Raw genomic sequence first — 18171 nt, 5'->3', positions numbered from 1 at the left:
AACAGTTGCTTGGAATCTGTGTGCTCATATGAGACATAATATCATAGTTGGGTGAACCTGGAAGACCACAGCAATACAAGGTTCCTGCTTTGACATCTCTTACAGTGTGGTCCCATAGAAAGAGAAAATTAGTAGTCTAAAGTACATGATGTGGATGCTTTGATTTAAACATCTTCTCAGGATGGGAATTCATAGTTAGATGTCAAAGAAAGGGCCAGATGAAAGGTTCTACAAGGGTTTCATTGTAGGGTAGTGGATAGTGGTGTTATTGCAGTCCAGAAATGAATCCCCCGGTTTTCAGATTAAAAAAACAAGTTTAAACAAAATCTTTTAATTGAGGTACAATTGACATAACATTATATTCGTTTCAGGTGTACAATGTAATGATACAACATTTGTATGTATTGCAAAATGATCACCACAATAAATCCAAGTTAACATCCATCACCACACACAGTAACAAAATTTTTTTTTCCCGTGGTGAGAACTTTCAAGATCCACTCTCCTACTTTCAAATATGCAATACAGTATTATTAACTATAGTCACCATGCTGTACATTACATCCCATGACTTAGTCATTTTATAACTGGAAGTTTTACCTTTTGATCCCCTTCACGCATAAAAACAAGTCATTTTAAATTATTTTACTCAAAAGAGAACCAGTCAATAGGGTCAACCTCACTAGAGCTTGACTTATAACAGAATGCCACTTATAATTTAACAATTGATATCAATTTTTCTGCCACATTTATCTCCCCTTGTCTTCTGTTCTTGAAGGTAAATTGATTTAGTCATAGAATTAAGGGAAAAAGGAATGAATTTTTAATGTAACTTTTATTGCATTTTTCCATTATAGAATACGTGCTTATTGTAGAAAATTTAGAAAATACAAAAATACATAAAGAAGAAAAATTTTAAATTATTCATAACTCCCAAACCCTAAGAAAACCATTATTAATATTTTTGAGTATTTCCTTCCAGTCTTTTTCAGCATATGTTTATACGATTAGAATCACACTAAATATTATATCCTGCACTTTTATTCATATTGTAAAACTTTCTCCCGTTGTATGGACTGAACTGTGTTCCTCCAAAATTCACATGTTAAAGCCTTAACTCCCAGGACCTCAGAATGTTACTCTATTTGGAGATAGGGCCTTTCAAGTTAAAATGAGGCCATCAGGGTGGGCCCTAATCCAATCTGACTAGTATTCTTATAAGAGGAAATTTGGACACACCAGGGATGGGTGCACACTGAAAAATAAAGTCATGTGAGAACACAGCAAGAATGTGGTCATCTGCAAGCCAAGGAGAGAGGCTTCAGAAGAAACCAGACTTGCCAACACCTTGATTTTGGACTTCTAGCCTCTAGAACTATGATAAAATAAAAATCTATTGTTTAAGCTGCCCAGTCTGTGGTATTTTGTTATGGCAGCTCTAGTAAACTATTACCCTTAGCATTGAACATTCTTCAAAATCTACTGTAATATCCTTTTGAAGTATTCTAAAATAACTATTATGGTAAATTGATGTTGTTCTCAAATTTTCACTATTATAAAGAATGCTTCAATGAATAGGAAATTGGATATTCTTAGATATATTTTTCATCAAATAAGAATAGTTGGATTAACTCCTGTACTGTACTCTGGAGAAAATTATGTCTGCTCTCAAGGTCAAGCCTGGTGATATACTCACAAATTCTTACTTTTGGTTCCATTATTTCTATTCTTCTCATAGAATACCAACTTTCTGGCAACCTCAAACAGATTATATTGATAATACAATTAAATGAATTCATTTTCTTTACATCGGTTACATTCCAGACTTGAGGATTAGCCTTTGATACCCTCTGTTAGATCTGAGAATTACTCTGAGCTCTTCCTTAGGTTAGGGAAGATATTCAGGTTTCCCTGATAAAAATTTAGGGAATGTCCTTGCCTCGTAAGGACACTCAGAGGGTGTCAGTTCTTGATTCCACTCCCAACTCTTGGGGGTTCGCTATCACAAAGTAGGAAATAAGCACTGATGTAGATATCAGAAAGAGGAGGAGCTGGCAATAATTCCCTACCCTGTGAAATGTATTTAGCCTATTCTACCTGTGACTCAGGTACTCAGGCTCCATTAGTTTCTGCCATGAGAGTGTCTTTGTGATATTGTGATTTGGTCTTTGCCTCCTTTCTTGAACAGAGATCCTAAAATCCTTGGAATTCCCTAAAAGAGGAGCGCAATCAAGGTGTCTTTTGTTATGTTAATGAGTGACTTTTGGACCTAGCCTAAGAATGGGGGCTGGTTGCCAGGAGAAACAACTTTCAGTCCCACCCTCTGACCTTGGGGGAGGGGAAGGTTCTGGAGGGTGAATCAATCACCAATGGCCAATGATTTAATCAACCATGTCTATGTAATGAAGCTGCCATAAAAACCTCCCCAAAAAGGGAATTCCCTGGCAGTCCAGTGGTTAGGACTTGGCGCTTTCACTGCCGAGGGCCTGGGTTCAATCTCTGGTCGGGGAACTAAGATTCCGCAAGCTGTGTGGTGCGGCAAAAAAAAAAAAAAAAAAAGCCCCAACAGACGGAGGTTTGAAGAGCTTCTGGGGTCTGGGTGCTCTCAGAGAGGGCACGGAATCTCTGTGCCCTTTCTTCATACCCTATGTATTTCTTCCATCGGGCTGTTCCTGAGTTGTACCTTTTTATAATAGACTGGTAATCTAGTAAGTAAAATATTTCTCTGAGTTCTGTGAACTACTCTAGCAAGTAATTAAAACCAAGGAGTGGGTTTTGGAACCTCCATTCTATAGCTGGCCGTTCAGAAGCACAGGTGACAACCTGGACTTGGAATTGATGTCTGAAGTTGGAGGCGGGGCAGTCTTGTAGGACTGAGCCTGTGGGATCTGATGTTATCTCCAGGTACATAGTGTCAGAACTGTGTTGAATTTAGGACACCCAGCTAGTGTCTGAGAGTTGCTTGGTGGTATGGGAAAAACAACACGTGTGCGTGTTGTAACTGGGTGCAGAATTATAGTCTTGAACTAAATGTACCTGTCAAGCACAGCTAGGTCAGGAAAGGGGCCACCATAAGCTGCAATGGACATAGGGAGGCCTATGATCATAACTCTATCCCTAAGTGACAGAATAGGGGCAGAATTCACCTTAGGGGGGCTTGAAATTTTCATGGAGACCTCAAATCGTATCTTCCTTCAACCTCTTCTGTTTAAGTCCTATGAAGCATTTCCTGTTATTCATCACCTCTTCTTTCATTTTATTCATACAACAAAAAGAATTATTGAGCTTCTATTACATGTCAGGCACCGCACTAAGACATGAAAAGTCAAGGTCCCTGTCTTTGAGGAGTTCATAGTCTAGTAGGGAAAGATGAGCGTGTAAGCAGATAATTACAACACGCTGTAATAATGCTATTACACAGTAAGTCCCCTACATACAAACGAGTTCTGTTCCGAGAGCGCATTCGAAAGTCCAACAAAGTTAGCCTAGGTACCCAACTAACACAACCGGCAACATAGTACAATACTGTAACAGGTTTATAATACTTTTCACACAAATAATACATAAAAAACAAACAAACACAAAAATAAAGAAAACATTTTTAATCTTACCTTGAAAAGTACAGTAGTACAGTACAACAGCTGGCATACAGGGGCTGGCATCGAGCGAACAGGCAAGAAGGGTTACTGACTGGAGGAGGGAGAGGAGGTGGGAGATGGTAGAGCTGAAGGATCGTCAGCAACAGGAGACAGAGGGCAAGCTGCAATTTCACTCACGCCTGACATTGATGGCATGCACGTTCACATCTTTGAAAGTTCACAACTTGAAGGTTCGTATGCAGGGGACTTACTGTATCTCAAAAGAAAGAACAATCCACAGTGTATTAGGGGAAAAGGACAGAGAAAAGCCATCCAGGAAGAACTCAAAGAAGAGAATATAAAACCTATCAAATAATCTACATGCTAGAACACTGATTCCAAACCAAGAAGGTGGGATTTAATGGTAATAAATACTTAAATGTCATATATTCAATTTTAAAACTTGACTTTGAAGGAATAAGATGGAGTAAACTGGCTTAAAATGATATGAAGAAAACCTGGAAGCTCTAAATGGGTCAACAATTTAAGTAAGTCAGTTTTGTGTTGCTGTGTAACAAATGACCGCAAATTTAGCAACTTAAAACAATCCCATTTATTACTGCATAGTTTCTGTGGGTCAGAGTCCCAGCACAGATTGGCTAGGTCTCTGCTTAGGATCCCAGTAGGCTGAAATCAAGGTATAGGCCAGGACTGGGGCCTCATCTGGAACTTGGGATGCTCTTCCAAACTCACATAGTTGGCAGAATTCAGTTTCTTATGGTTGTGGGACTGAGACTCTCAGCTCCTAGAGGCCACCAGCAGTTCCCTGCTACATGGCCCTCTCCATAGGCAGTTTATTTCCTAGCAGTTTGCTTCTTCAAAGCTAGCAGGAGAGTTTCTCTCATTCTAGTTTGCTGAGATAGAGTCTTATATAACCTAATGTAATCATGAGAGTGACATACCATCACCTTTGCCATATTCTATGGATTAAAAGCAAGTCACAGGTTCTACCTGCACTCAGGGGAGGGGATTATACAGGGTGTGACAAATTGGGGGTCATTTAAGGGTATGTCCACCCCAGTAAGGCAGGTACTAAATATTATAAGAGAAGCACAGTATCCATCTTGTTCATTCAAACCACATTTACAGACAACCTACAATGGGCAAGGAGCTATGTTAGGCACTGGAGATGCAGACATGAAGAAAAATCGTCCCTATTCTGTAGAACAAATAGGTAGCTATCTAGAAACAAATAAGTTGGATTCATAGATATATCCTGTACCAAAATACAATAAAATAAATTCCATATGGATAAAAAAACTTAAATATAAAATGAAACCATAACAGTACTAGGAAAAATCCTACACATCTTTTTTTTTTTTAATCTCAGAGCAGGGAGGGGAGGTGCAGCAGGAAAAAACTACTGCAAGTCCTTAAGGTCCTTGCCCAGCTAGCCTGTAGGGCAGAGGTTCCACACTGGCAAGCCTAGAAGACCAGAGGCTACCAGCCCTTTTCAGTGCCCAGCTCATAAAACAGGGGTGTCACTCCAAGAGGCCACTGTCCCTGACCTGATCTCCAGAGTAGAGGCTCAGAGACTTAGCTCAGGAGGAGAGGCAGTTCTCAAGAGCTATAAAAAATCCATTTTGTTGTGCAGTGGAGGCTAATACAACATTGTAAAGCAACCATACTCCAATAAAAATTAATTAAAGAAAAGGTGGTTGAAGCACACACACACACACACACACACACACACAAATCCACAGGTAACATCATACTTAATGGTGAAAAACTGAATGCTTTCCCCCTATAATCAGGAACAAGACAAAGATGTCTACTCTCACTACTTACATTCAACATTGGAAGTTTGAGCTAGAGCAATTAGGCAAGGAAAAGAAACAAGATGCATGCAGATTGGAAACAGTCACTATTTGCAGATGACATGATGTTGCATATAGAAAATCCCAAGAAATCCACTAAAAACCAACAGAACTAATAAGTGAGTTCAGCTGGGTTTCAGGGTACAAAATCAATATATAAAAGTCAATTGTATTTCTATACAGGAGCAATAAACAAACCAAAAATGAAATAAAAAAGTAACTCCATTTATTTATAACAGCATCAAAAAGAATAAAGAATAAAATACTTATAATACATTTATCAAAAGAAGTACAAAACTTACATTCTGAAAACTACAAAATATTGTTGACAGAAATCAAAGAAGATGTTAAAAAATGGAAAGCCAGGGGCTTCCCTGGTGGTGCAGTGGTTGAGGGTCCGCCTGCCGATGCAGGGGGCGCGGGTTCATGCCTCGGTCCGGGGAGATCCCACGTGCCGCGGAGCGGCTGGGCCCGTGGGCCGTGGGTGCTGGGCCTGCGCGTCCGGAGCCTGTGCTCCGCGACGGGAGAGGCCGCAGCGGTGAGAGGTTCGCGTACCGCAAAAAAAAAACAACAAAAAAAACAACAAAAAAGAAAGCCATCCCATGCTAATGGACCAGAAGGCTTGACATTAAGATGGCAATACTCTCCAAATTTATCTATGGATATAAGGCAATACTCATCAAAATTCCAATGGGCTTCTTTGCAAAAACTGACAAGCTGATTCTAAAGCTCATATGGAAACTCAAGAGACCCAGAATAGTAAAAATCATCTTTAAAAAGAAGCACAAAGTTAGAAGACTCACACTTTCCAATTTCAAAACTTACTACAAAACTACAGTAATCAAGAGAGTGTGATACTGGCATAAGGACAGATATATAACTCAATGGAATAGAATTGAGAGTCCGGAAATAAACCTTCACATTTACGGTTAACTGATTTTTGACAAGGGTGCCAAGATAATTCAATGGGAGACAGAATAATCTTTTCAACAAATTATGTTGGGACAACTAGATAGTCACTTGCAAAAGAATGACTTTGGATGCCTATCTCACACCATACACAAAAATTACCTCGAAATGGATCAAAGATCTAAATATAAAAGCCAAAACTATAAAATTCTCATAAGAAAACATAGGTGTAAATCTTCATGACCTTGGAGTCAGCAATGGATTTTAGATATGACACCAAAAGCACAAGCAACAGAATTAATAGATAAATTGGATTTCATCAAAGTTAAAAACTTTTGTTCTTCAAATGACACCTTGAAGAAAGTGAAATGACAACCCATAAAATAGGGGGAAATATTTGCAAATCATTTATCTGATAAAAGATTTGTGTCTAGAATATATAACGAAGTCTTACAATTCAATAATAAAAAGATAACCACTTCGCATCCACTAAGACGACTATTTTAAAATAAAAAAAAAAACAGAAAATAACAAGTGTTGTTGTGCCTTGCTGGTGGGAATGTAAAACGGTACAGTTGCTGTGGAAAACAGTATGGTGATTCCTAAAAAATTTAAACATAGAATTACTATATGATCCAGCAACTCCACTTCTGAGTATGTACCCAAAAGAACTGAAAGCAGGGACTTGAGCAGGTATTTGTACACCTATGCTCATAGCAGTATTATTTACAATAGCCAAAAAGGTGGAACAACTCAAGTGTCCATTGACAAATGAATGGATAAACAAAATGTGGTATATACATACAATGGACTATTATTCCACCTTAAAAAGGAAGGAAATATTGACATGTGCTACAACATAGATAAACCTTAAAGACATCATGCTAGAGGAAATAAGCCAGTCACAGAAGGACAAATATTATATGATTCCATTTATATGAGGTTCCTAGAGTAGTCAAATGAATAGAGACATAGAGTAGAATGGTAGTTTCTAGGGGATGGGGAGAGGTGAGAATGGAGAGTTATTATTTAATAGGTACAGAGTTTTAGCTGGGGAAGATGAGAAAGTTCTGGCAATGGGTGGTGGTGGTGGTTGTACAACACTGTGAACATACTTTATGCCACAGAACTGTACGCTTTAAAATGGTTAAAATGGTAAATTTTATGTTATGTATATTTTACAATAATAAAAAATAAGATAAATAACTCAGTTTTAAAATGGGCAAAGGATCTGAATAGACATTTCTCCAATGAAGATATGCAAATGGCCAAAAAGAACATGACAAGATACTCAACATCACTAGCCATCAGGAAAATGCAAATCAAAACCACAATAAGGGGCTTCCCTGGTGGTGCAGTGGTTAGGAATTCACCTGCCAATGCAGGGGACACGGGTTCGAGCCCTGGTCCAGGAAGATCCCACATGCCGCGGAGCAAGTAAGCCTGGGTGCCACAACTACTGAGCCTGCACTCTGCAGCCAGCGAGCCACAACTACTGAAGCCCGCGTGCCTAGAGCCTGCGCTCTGCAACAAGAGAAGGCACCGCAATAAGAAGCCTGTGTACCTCAACAAAGAGCAGCCCCCGCTCGCTGCAATAAGAGAACCCACTGCAATAAGAAGCCTGCGCATTGCAACGAAGACCCAACGCAGCCAAAAATAAAAATAAATAAATAAAATAAATTTATTTAAAAAAAAAAACACACTGGCAGTCCAGTGGTTAAGACTCCACACTTCCACTGCAGGGGCCGTGGGTTCGATCCCTGAAAAAAAAAAGCCCACGGTAATATACCACTTCACACCCACTAGAATGATCAAAAAGACAGATAATAACAAGTATTGGTGAAGATGTAGATTAATTGGAAGCCTCATACATTGCTGGTGGGAATGTAAAATGGTGCAGTCTTTGTGGAAAACAGTCTTGGCAATTTCTCCAAAGGTTAAACATAGAATTACTATATGACCCAGCAAATGTACACCTAGATATATACCCAAGAGAAATGAAAACATATGTCCACAAAAAAACTTGTACACAAATATTGATAGCAGCATTATTTATAATAGCCAAAAAATAGAAACAAATGTCTATCAATTGATGAATGGAAAAATAAAATGTGGTATGTCCATACAGTCAAATATTATTTCTCATTATAAAGAAATGAAGTACTAAAAAAAATACTAAAAGAAAGAAAAAGAAATGAAGCACTGCCACATGTTATAACATGAACCTTGAAAACTGTATGCTAAGAGAAAGAAGACAGTCACAAAAGAGCATACACTGTATGATTCCATTTATATGAAATATCTAGAATAGGCACATTTATAGATATGGAAAATATATTAGTGGCTGCCAGGGGCTGGGAGGGTTGAGAGGAATGAGGAATGACTGCTAAACTCTGTGAATATACTAAAACCCATTTAAATAGGTGAATTGTATGGCACATGAATTATAGCTCAATAAAGCTTTTTTTTTAATATACAAGTGAATTTTTGTGTGTGTGTGTGTGTGGTACACGGGCCTCTCACTGCTGTGGTCTCTCCCGTTGCAGAGCACAGGCTCCGGACGCGCAGGCTCAGCGGCCATGGCTCACGGGCCCAGCCGCTCCGCGGCATGTGGGATCTTCCCGGATCGGGGCACGAACCCGTGTCCCCTGCATCGGCAGGCGGACTCTCAACCACTGCGCCACCAGGGAAGCCCCAAGTGAATTTTTTTTAATGAGGGAGATCTTTAGGTTTGTGGATGTATACAAACATATATATATATCTAATAGAATAGATGTAGATACATACATAGATCTCCAATACATATGGTTAAGTGAATAAAGATGTAAGACAGCATATAAGATTACATCATTTCTCTAAAAAAGAAGAAAAATTATATACATATATAATATATATATGCACAGTTGCTGTTATATACATAGTTTATCTCTACTGCTTTTCTCAACTGGGGTTCAGAGATTAAAGCCCTATAGAACATTATTTGTGTGAATATTTTCTTAATTTTCCCAAGAACTGTACATAACTAATGCCATTCTAGATGCACGGGTGATAAGTTTATTCATTACATACAACGGATGCCTTAGGGCAGGGGTCCCCAATCCCTGAGCCATGGACCGGTATCGGTCCTTGGCCTGTTAGGAACCAGGCTGCACAGCAGGAAATGAGCGGCAGGTGAGCGAGCGAAGCTTCATCTGTATTTACAGCCGCTCCCCATTGCTCACATTACCGCCTGAGTTCCAACTCCTGTCAACATAATGGTGAGTTGTATAATTATTTCATTATATATTACAATGCAATAATAATAGAAATAAAGTGCACAATAAATGTAATGCGCTTGAATCATCCTGAAACCATCCCCACCCCTGGTCTGCAGAAAAATTGTCTTGCATGAAACCGGTCCCTGGTGACAAAAAGGTTGGGGACCACTGCCTTAGGGCATTAGGGCTGGGCTGCAAAGGGTGTGTATGCAGAAACTGAAAACCCTGGTTCCCACTGGGATGGGAATGGGAGGGAAATTTTTCCTGGTATGACCTTTTATAACTTTTGAATCTTGAACCAAAAAAGAAATATTAATAGGGACTTCCCTGGTGGTCCATTGGTTGGGACTTTGTCTTCCAGTGTGGCAGGGGGTGGGGTGGGGGGGCGGGGTGCAGGTTCAATCTCTGGTCAGGGATCTGGGATCCCACATGGCTTGCGGCTAGAAAACCGAAAGGTAAAAAAAGTGGAGGCAATATTGTAACAAGATCAACAGAGACTTTAAAAATGGTCAACATCAAAAAAATCTTAAAAAAAGAAATATTAATAAAAATTTTAAGTTTATGAAAAAAGGAAGAAAATAAAGTTAACTAAAGCTGGATATAGAATTAATGAAGTATACATTTTTCTCACAATACAGTAGATCCTAAAGCATGTTTACTAGCTGAGGGCAAAAATCTGTGATGAAGATAAAAAAGTTTAAGAGATAAGAAAGAGAAGGAATAATATTGGCCAAGTCAGGACCCTGTAGAGATGGGAGGATATAGGACGCCGAGCACAGGCAGAAGATTATTGGCTTTTCACAAAGGGAGGTAAACAGGAAAGGCTGAGCACAAATTTTGTAACTATATTTTGAAGTAGAAGAGCTGGTATTTGGCTTCAATTTTCTTTATTAAGGGGAGGCAAGAACATCTTCAAAATGGGAGGGAATGGAGACGGAGCAGGCAACCTGAGAAGAGAGGTGAGGGAAGGTTTGAAACAGCATCTATGGGGAATGGGAGCAAAATCTAGCTAGTAATAGTGAAAGGATTGCTAGGTCACTGTGGTTCCTTTGGGGGCTTTGTGCATTTCACTTGGGGCTCCACATCTAAGAAGGGCTCTGCCAGCTACATGTAAGTTCAACAAAGATGGGAAGTTTTCTGGAAACCTTGTCATATGAGAACTGGCTAAATAAGCTAGAACTACTGAACTTAAATAAAATGAATCTAAAATGGGCAGATGGGAAAGGAGCCACGAACAATAGTCAAATATGTGATGGTTTGCCACATAAAAAAAGGTCAGAATTAGGAAACCTTCTAGCTCTAAGATTCTGTGATTTGCTCCATACTACTGTTATCTTCCCAAACAGACTATAAGCATTCACTGGCTGGTGAATGAATCTGCATAAGGACTGAAAGCAGACCACCACTGGAGTGATGGGGGTTAGAATGTAGTAGATTAAAGGGTGAATGAAAGGGGAGGAAAGGAAGACAATAAATACAGACTGCTCTTTTTAAAAGCAGAGCTATGAAGGAAGAGAGAAAAATAAATTGAACTAAAGAGAAATGCAGAATTCAGGAAGGGCACAGTGATAATATCTAATAGCATTTCATCGATTCAAAAATGCACATTTCTGGACTTCCCTGGTGGCGCAGTGGTTGAGAGTCCGCCTGCCGATGCAGGGGACAAGGGTTCGTGCCCCGGTCCGGGAGGATCCCACATGCCGTGGAGCGGCTGGGCCTGTGAGCCATGGCCGCTGAGCCTGCGCATCCAGAGCCTGTGCTCTGCAACGGGAGAGGCCACAACGGTGAGAGGCCCGCGTACCGCAAAAAAAATAAAATAAAAAAATTTTTTAAATGCACATTTCTTCATGTTTTTAACATTTCTGAAATTGGCATGCAGTTTATAATTAATGGAATGTCACAATTGCTGTTGGCCAGGCAGCAGTTGTGATATAATTGTCATTGCCTGACACCTTCTGGTAAGATCGAGAAAGTACCAGCATCAAAACTTGCAGAATGGTTGTCAGCGACGTGGAAGAAAACCCTGGACAAAAGTAGAATACTTCTTTCCCCCCACCAGAAATACTGTATTGCCAATATCCTTAATGACAAAGAATAATATTGTGAGGAAAATCCAGAACATATTGACTGAGCCAAAAAGTAATTCAGAAGACTCAGATTCCAAATGTGAAGATGTTTTAGAAATACCTTAACCAATTTTCATTTCAGGGTTCTTTGTAACATATGTACAAGAGTTATAGATGATAAAAATCCATTTCTAAACAAGTCTTAAAGAACGCTCCCAATAATTATAAAGTATAAATTATAAAAGCTAAAATAGTATTGTGTTATAATTTATTTGGCTGTATTTTTTCTTTCTTTTTTGTTTATTTAATTTTTTATTGAAGTATAGTTGATTTACAATGTTGTGTTAGTTTCTGGTGTACAGCAAAGTGAAATTTTTTTCTTTCTTAGTGGTGCATAAAACAAGGGTATGTCTTATAGTCAATGCTGTTTCAGATTAGATGAAATACAAGTTCTACATCTTGAATTAGAGTACCATACTAGTAGATGTAAAAAAAAAAGCTCAATTATAGGGCATTAAAAAATGTATTCAGGCTTCCCTGGTGGCTCAGTGGTTGAGAGTCCGCCTGCCGATGCAGGAGACACGGGTTTGTGCCCCGGTCCGGGAAGATCCCACATGCCATGGAGTGGCTGGGCCCGTGAGCCATGGCCACTGGGCCTGCGCGTCTGGAGCCTGTGCTCCGCAACGGGAGAGGCCACAACAGTGAGAGGCCCGCGTACCGCAAAAAAAAAAAAAAAAAAAAAAAAAGTATTCATTCATTTATTCAAGAAATATTTACTTAGAGTTTACTACATGCCAGGCACTGGACGCTGGATATACAGTGGTGAATAAGACAGACATTGTCTTCACTCTCACTGAGCTTAAGTGCTAGATAAGACAGCAGTTCCCAAACTGGTCCCTCAAAATTAGTTCCTTAAGATACTCCAAGAAAAAAAATAGTTCTGTGATCAGATTAGTTTGGGAAATGCTGCACACTAAATTCACTTTTTCACAATGTACATTATCACACTAAAGGCTTTTTAAGCTTTTGTTTCACTCTGCACATCCCAAACTTATTAATTATGTAAACCCAGAGTCAGAATTGTGATGCATAATATAAAATGAACTCGTACAAATCAACTCAAAAAAGACAAACAATATGGGCGAAGGACATCAACAGGCAATTCACAGAAGAAATTGGTTAATGACTAATACATCCGAAAAAATACTCAACCTCATTCATATTTAAGAAATACAAATTAAAATAATGAGAGCGCAGACTTCTGCCCATTTGAGTGGCAAAAATGGAAAATGATAAATGACAAATAGTGTTGTGAAGATGTGGGGGGAGGATACTCTCATTCACTGATAGTTGGAGTGTGATGTGGGTCTATGTTTTAAGAGTACAATTTGGCAATATCTACCAAATTTACTTTATGAATTTATCCTACAGAAATACTTGCATGGGTGCCCAAAGATGTATGTACAAAGGATGTCTACTGCAGCATTGTCTGAATAGTGAAAAAACTGGAAAGAACCCAAATGCCCATCAATTGGACCTTTAATAAACTATATTACATCTACACAAAGGTCTACCATGAAGCCATTATAAAGATAAGAGAGTTCTAATTGAAGATATCTGAGTAAAGATGTGTGCTTATCTCTTCCCTTTTGACATCCATTAAAATGATAATAAAGGAATAAGGCCTTAACAGTGAAAAAAATGGGCTTAACGAATTTCTGGAAGATTGGAAATGTGTCAACTGATGAAACAGAATGGAACAAGGCAATGTACCTGGCAGAATCCCAGAAAGGCTCCTATTTCAGAGCTGGCAAGTATTCAAGGTCAAACTAAGAAGGGAGTCTGAAAACTATGGGGTGAATTGAAAGCCTGTCGATGAAACAAATGTCCTCACTGGTTCCCCATGATCTCCCCACCCATCATCCTCACATTCAGCATAGTTCATCCAATCTTTACCTCCCAGCAAAAAAAGAAAAGAAAAGGAAGAAAAAGAAAGAATGAATGAACGAAAGAAAGCAAGCAAAGAGAGAAAGGAAGAAAGAAAAGAGAGAAACAAAAAGAAAAAATAAAAGAAGACGAGGACTCAGTAGAAATAAAATAAACACCTGGAGAAAACTAAAGGGTAGTATAGGTTTTGGTGCTCCAGTGCAAATGAAAACGCTTCTTAATCTGGCATTTGGGGTCCCCCCACCTAAAGGCAACTTCCAAACACAAGTCTAAATAGAAGGCTGCTAGTCACAAGCCCTGACCAGTTACAAAGACGTCTAGTCCAATCCCTTATTTAGAGGAGAGAACTAGTAAGAAAATGGATCTACATACATAAAGCAGAAAAACCTATATCAACTGCCTATTCTTTCATTTATAAATATGAAGAGACAATTAAAGACCATCAGACATATGAAGAAAAACAGCATTATGAAAAGAAAGGCCAAGAGAAGCAAGCAGAATTAACCCCAGAGGAAACAGATAATTCAGAGAAGAGAAGATTTTAAGGGCCTACTAAGACCAAAGGGGAAAAAAGACCCATACTTAGACACTATATCATTTTATACCATCAGAAATAGAGAAAATTATAAATGCTTCCAGAAAGAAAAAGCAGGTTACCTGTAAAGAAACAAAAATCAGGTTTCTCATTAGCAACACTGGATGTTAGAATAACTCTCTAAAATTCTGAGGGAAAATTATTCTGAACCTAGAATTTAAAACCTAGCCAAATCACCAATCAAGTATGAGTACAAAAAGATATTTTCAGAAATGTAAAGATTCAAAAGAATAACTCCTGCACAGCCTTTCTTAGTTTGTTACTCTAAGATGTACTTCAACAAAACCAGGGTAAATCCCAGAAAGAAAAAGACATGGGAAACAAGAAATAGGAGACTTAACTCATGAATCCAGTGACAAAAACCCTCTAGGATGACAACTGGGAAGTAGGCCTGGAAAGCAATCAGTCCAATTTAGAATAAGAAACCAGAGTGCTACAGAAAGAATGTCTTCAAGAAGAATGAAATTGATTCCAAGTGATGGATAAATTAAGAAGCTAGAAAATATTAATGATTAGAAAAAGTGATCTCTTTCCTCAAAAAGAAAATATAAAAGGCAATTAGAAAATCCAGGAAAAACAAACAAAACTATACAGGAGAATAATAACAGAAATATGAAGCATTCCTGGTTATATGGTGGACTAGGTATCTGAACAAAACCTCCGACAGAAAACCACTTAAGACACTGGATAAAACATAAAGCACCTTATTAAAAGCATCAAAGAACTGGTAAGATAAAAAGAATTAATAAGATAAAAGGGAACCATATAGACATGTGATGCACTGAAGCTGTTTTGCCCTGGGAGCATTTGCAAAACCTGGTGACCTTCAGCTAAAATATTTGTGGACTCCTAGGTCCCTCCAAGGTGGGGAGTCTAAAAAAAGCCTTCTTCCTGTACCCCTGGATTCTAGCTTTCTGAAAGAATGCTCTTTTACCCTACTCCTCGAAAAACTCCCACAAATAATTTCCTGAGGAAAATGAGCAGCTCACTCTCAGAAAGGAGTAAAACACACCTCTCTCACCAGAAAGCCTATTTTTTTAATATTGAAAATACCAATTTTGACAAGAATGTGGAGTGATAATTACTGATAATTACTAATGGCAGTGTAAATTGGTATAATCACTTTGGAAAACTATTTGGTAGTATCTAATAAAGCTAAACATGCATTTACTTTACAACTCAGCAATTCTACTTCTTAGGTAAACATTCAACAGAAATTAATGTATATATCCATCAGAAGACATGTATAAGAACACTCATAGCAGCTTTATTAATAAAAGTCAAACATTACCAATCCACCAACAGGAGAATAAATGAATAAACAGTGGCATATCCATACAAAGGAATATACTTAGCATTAAAAAGGAACAAACTATTGATACAGGCAACAACATGAACGAATCTCAAAAACATTACACTGAGCAAAAGAATCCACACACAAAAAAGTATACATACTGTTGATTCCATTTATATGCCATTCTGGAAAAGGCAAATCTATAGTAACAGGAAGCAAATAAATGGTTGTCTGGTGCCATGAGTGAGAAGGATTGACTGGGAAGGAGCACAAGGGAACTTTCTGGGATGATAAAAATGTTTTCTCTTGACAGTGGTGGTAGTTACACAGGTGTATTTATTTGCCAAAACTCATCAAACTATATGTGTAGAATAGGTACACTGTATTATATTTTATTTTATGTAAATAATATTTCAGAAAGTTGATTAAAAACTTTAAAAACTTGTAAAAATGAGAGATATAATAATTGCAATTAAAACTTAATGGAGGGACTTCTCTGGTGGCACAGTGGTTAAGAATCCACCTGCCTATGCAGGGGACACGGGTTTGAGACCAGGTCCAGGAAGATCCCACATGCTGCAGAGCAACTAAGCCCGTGCGCCACAACTACCAAGCCTGCGCTCTAGAGTCCGCGAGCCACAACTACTGAGCCCACGTGTCACAACTACTGCAGCCCACATGCCTAGAGCCTGTGCTCTGCAACAAAGAGCAGCCACCACAATGAGAAGCCCACACACTGCAACAAAGAGTAGCCCCTGCTTGCTCCGCAACTAGAGAAAGCCTGAGCACAGCAACGATGACCCAAAGCAGCCAAAAACAAATAAATTTTTTTTAAAAAAGAAAAAAAACAAGGGACAGGGTGATTCTTGGAAGGTGGAAAAGAAAAAATAGGGACTTCCCTGGTGGCACAGTGGTTGAGAGTCCGCCTGCTGATGCAGGGGACACGGGTTCCTGCCCTGGTCCGGGAAGATCCCACATGCCACGGAGCGGCTAGGCCTGTGAGCCATGGCCGCTGAGCCTGCGTGTCCGGAGCCTGTGCTCCGCAACAGGAGGCCACAACAGTGAGAGGCCCGCGTACCACAAAAAAAAAAAAAAAAAAAAAATAGGATAGCCAAACCCAAAACCTATGGACAATATCTGCAACAAAACTAGGTAACAAGATACCCCCATGAACCTCAAAATATGAGGAAAGGGGACAAATTACCAGCACCTATAAGACATATGTGGGTTTCAGCAAAAGGAAGCAGAGGGAAGCAATGGGGCATCTAAAAGACCAGAGAATCCCTAAATAGCCAAAGTTACTAAGTGGAAAGCTCAGAGGGACAATTTAAGGACAGCAGCTAAAACTGGGAGAGATTTTGCACATGATTATAGCAGGGCAGTGGTAAGACCCAAAGAGGCTGGAACAATCTGGGCCTGGAGTAGTGTGAGCCCCATGAACTCTCAAAACTAACCAGCTAAAGCTCTATCCTAGGATAAAGCCCACACTGAGGAGAAACTTCTGGGAGTAGAATCCAAACTAGGCAGTGCAGCAACAGAAGGTCCAGATGAAAATAGGAGAGGGGAGCAGCACCATGATATCATTTGTTTTCATATTACACAAAAGCAACAGAAGAGGGAGCTCAAAAGCCATGAAATTTAAAAATCTACTCTAAATCCAACCTTCTTGTAAAATTAAAAAAAAAACAAAACTTTTCATGTAAAAATGAGCAGAAAAGGATCAAGGTTATATTTATTATAATGGAAAAAATAAGGCTTATAACATCCCTTGACAACAAAAACATGGCAGATAAATAACAAAATATGAAAACTATAACCTACTATTTTAAAACAAGTAAAAAGACATTAAGAAAATGATACGAGATGTGAAAGAACAACATAATGCAGAATTAGAAAAACTCAAAAGTTAGATGATAGAAATAAGGAAAGAATTGGAAATAAAAGAAAAAATCAGAAATGAATTCGAAACTAGAAGGAGCACAAGAGTGAATAAACGCAACACACAATGCCTTAAGGAAAAAGAAAATGAAAAGAAGGAAAAAATTTAAAACTAAAAAGAAAAGAGAGATAGAAAATTTGAGGAAAAGTGACAAATTCAGAAGATAAAGAAAATCCAACATACATAAAGAAAACCAAAGCAAGGGAAAAAGAATGAATAATAAAGACCATAGGAAAGTTTTCTTGAAATAACTTTTGACACACTTGAAACAACATTTAAGAAGGGAATTTATGGGGCTTCCCTGGTGGCGCAGTGGTTGAGAGTCCACCTGCCGATGCAGGGTACACGGGTTCGTGCCCCGGTCTGGGAAGATGCCACATGCCGTGGAGCGGCTAGGCCTGTGAGCCTAGTGAGAGGCCCGCGTACCGCAAAAAAAAAAAAAAAAAAAAAAAGGGGGGAATTTGTGTAACTGAGAAAATTAACCCAAAATGATCATATTGTAGTAAAATTACTGGACTTTAAGGAAAAAAATCTTATGTACCCAAGTAAAGAGAACAAGGGAAAGAAAATCAGCCAGTCATCAGATGTATTGACAGAAATGGTTTATGCCAGAAGAAAATTAATTTACATATTCAAGATATACAAGGAAAGAAAATGTGAGGTAAAGAGTTCATATCCAGCTAAACTGACTGGTGTGAGCTGAACTGTG

General features: G+C 38.8%; 1 long non-coding RNA gene across 1 annotated transcript in view; it reads right to left on the bottom strand.

Annotated features, from left to right (window-relative positions):
* Positions 1 to 3799: 3799 nt before the first annotated feature.
* The window catches only part of LOC132594482 (uncharacterized), a 33306-nt gene continuing 18934 nt past the window's right edge, over positions 3800 to 18171 (bottom strand). The window contains exon 3 of the long non-coding RNA XR_009560652.1: positions 3800 to 3849. This is a non-coding gene — a long non-coding RNA (uncharacterized lncRNA). The remainder of the gene's footprint in view (positions 3850 to 18171) is intronic.

This window comes from Globicephala melas, chromosome X, assembly GCF_963455315.2.
Source record: "Globicephala melas chromosome X, mGloMel1.2, whole genome shotgun sequence".
Lineage (NCBI taxonomy): Eukaryota > Metazoa > Chordata > Mammalia > Artiodactyla > Delphinidae > Globicephala > Globicephala melas.
This window is presented reverse-complemented; position numbering and strand designations above follow the sequence as displayed.